Source organism: Eurytemora carolleeae, unplaced genomic scaffold (genome assembly GCF_000591075.1).
Source record: "Eurytemora carolleeae unplaced genomic scaffold, Eaff_2.0 scaffold819, whole genome shotgun sequence".
NCBI classification, from domain to species: Eukaryota; Metazoa; Arthropoda; class Copepoda; order Calanoida; family Temoridae; genus Eurytemora; species Eurytemora carolleeae.
The window spans coordinates 46,736-49,503 of NW_019397263.1; positions in this window are offsets into that span (position 1 = coordinate 46,736).

Sequence of the window (2,768 nt, forward strand, 5' to 3'; positions counted from 1 at the left end):
ATGAGAAGTTAAAAGATAGAGTTTAAAAGTCTTTTTGTGGCTTAATCAGCAGTTTAATACTATTTCGTGCTTTGCTCTAATTGGTTGGTCATTTACAGCCCAGCTTTCTCATTGGCGGAGACTTCGCTGGTTGCCGCTAACTTTGGCGGTATTTTTTAGGTTTTGAGGAGAGTATTTTAGTTTATTTTTTGGCTTTCAGTGTTGGTATTTAAACACGAATTTATATCAGATATGTTTTGTGTAGTGCTAGTTTTAATTTTCCCCTTATTACAACAAATCATTAAAAAGTTGAATACAATGGTTAATTTTAAGTGATTCTCATTTTAAAAAGAAAAAAAGAGGAACTTGATAAACAATATGGAAAGTGGTTTAGCTGCAATTTAAAAAATAAAAAAATGGTTTAGATAAAATTTAGATTAGATTGGTTTAGATTAGATTGGTTTAGATTAGATTGGTTTAGATAGCTAGATAGATTTATACTTACTGCTACCAGAATAAACTTTTACTATTGAATGAAAACTGAACTTATTGGGTTAAATAACCAAAATTAAGCAATTTGATTTGGCCTTCTCATTTGCATATATTATAATTTTTTACTATAATACAAAATTGTAAACTGACTTTAATATTTGTCTGTTTGTCTGTCTATGGCCGAACCAAAAGTATATAAAACTTGAAACAATAGTGAGTAAGTATAGAAAGTAAGTAAGGTTTATTAGAGATAAATCAAGATCATAATTCATATTATGATATGATTAACATTTCCATAGGAATATAATTGAATATATCATGTTTTATATTACAAAATAAGGTTATATCATAAGGATTTTAATTTTCTCTGCGGATAAGGAATAGCAGATTTTCTGTATTTCTCTGTTCTAGCATAGTTAACAGTAATTAGTTCATCACTCCGTAGCTGGTGGTTGTGAACAACTTGATCCACGGAATAGAGCAAAGTGCCTTTGAGATTTCAGGCATTTTTTTTAGCAAAGGATAAACGAAGTTTTTCTCTCCTTACCCTCAAGGTTTCTAGTTCCATATAGAGCACACTGATAATTAACATATACTACTGGTCCTAAAAAAACTTTTAGGGACGCCTTCTAGCTTGCTTCGAGCTGAACCCTTTCATCCTGTGCTATGGTTAAGGATTAACTCCATACTATACACAACAGTTCTCATTAATAATACGTATATACGCAATACAAACTCTAACCTGGTCTTTCAGGTTTATACCAATAAACTTAAGTTTACAGAGCAGAGATAATCAGGCGTAACTCTTTTTGAATGTATCTCTCGTAGAAACAATAAGTGAAATATAAAATGAAAAATTTCAAAATTAAAACCTGTAAAATCTGACTAGTTCTAAGTATGTATCCTTGAGAAAAATGAGCAAACTATCTGCTCCGTGTGTTAGAAAGGACCCTGAGATATTCACGCTTCACTAAACCTAAGACTGAACAATACCTATTGAAGCATGCGGTAGTAGCCATGCTTACTGCTTATTCTACGACTAATTGGTTCACCTGCAGAGCTCAGCTTAACCCCACCCCCGCCCACCTTCCCCTTCCACCTCTAAGATTTTTAACTAAAAGGAATTTAGTCTTTGCCACCAAATCAGATTTTCTTATCCCTGTATCTTTGCAACCTGATGGTGTTGTGCAAAACTTTCATATTTCAAATTAGACAATTTGATCCAACAGAATTCATAGTTTTAAATATATAAGGTCTACGACATTGGGTTGCAAAGACATGAGGATTAGATGATCAGAGTTTGTGGCAAAGACTCAATTTCTTTATCTGGATCAGTAACATTTTGAATAATACGTTTCGTATATGGTAATATTTTGTATAGTACGTTTCGTATATGGTAATATTTTGTATTGTACGTTTCGTATATGGTAACATTTTTATAAGTAGCATTTGGTGTAAATGTATATAATTTAGTATAAGTCACAATATATCTTAAAACGTGTTTTTTTTAATTTTTTTTCTTTCTTTATTCTGTATATTTTTTTGTTTTACAATGATTATATTTATTCGACCCGTTTTGCCCGAATGTATACGATTACGTGCAAACTGGTCTAGATACACTTGTCCGTAGCAAACATAAATCCATAAAATATAGTTCTTTTAGACAGTGGAGTTGCTTTACATGTAAAGCAAAGCGCAATATTTGGTAAAAATAAAATTATATACATTTGGTATAGATTCGAGATTCAACTTAATCATAAAAATTTGATTAAGGATTCGATGATGTTGTTGAAAACAGAAATAGAAGAAGAAGAAGAAGAAGAGGAGGAGGAAGAGGAAGAAGAAGAAGAAAACTGTAAATTTTCTCCGAAACAGTGCAGGAAACTACAGTTCTCCATTGCACAGATTATGGGGTTTGATACAGATGCTTCTACATCAGATACAGGGGATACAGAACCATCTACTTCAACCCAGGTATAGGATACAGGGGATACAGAACCATCCACTTCAACCCAGGTATAGGATACAGGGGATACACAACCATCTACTTCAATCCAGGTAAAGGATACAGGAGATACAGAAACATCCACTTCAATACAGGTATAGGATACAGGGATACAGAGCCATCCACTTCAACCCAGATTAGGATACAGGGGATGGAGAACCATCCAATTCAATACAGGTATAGGATACAGGGGATGGAGAACCATCCACTCCAATACAGGTATAGGATACAGGGGATGGAGAACCATCCAATTCATTACAGGTATAGGATACAGGGGATGGAGAACCATCCA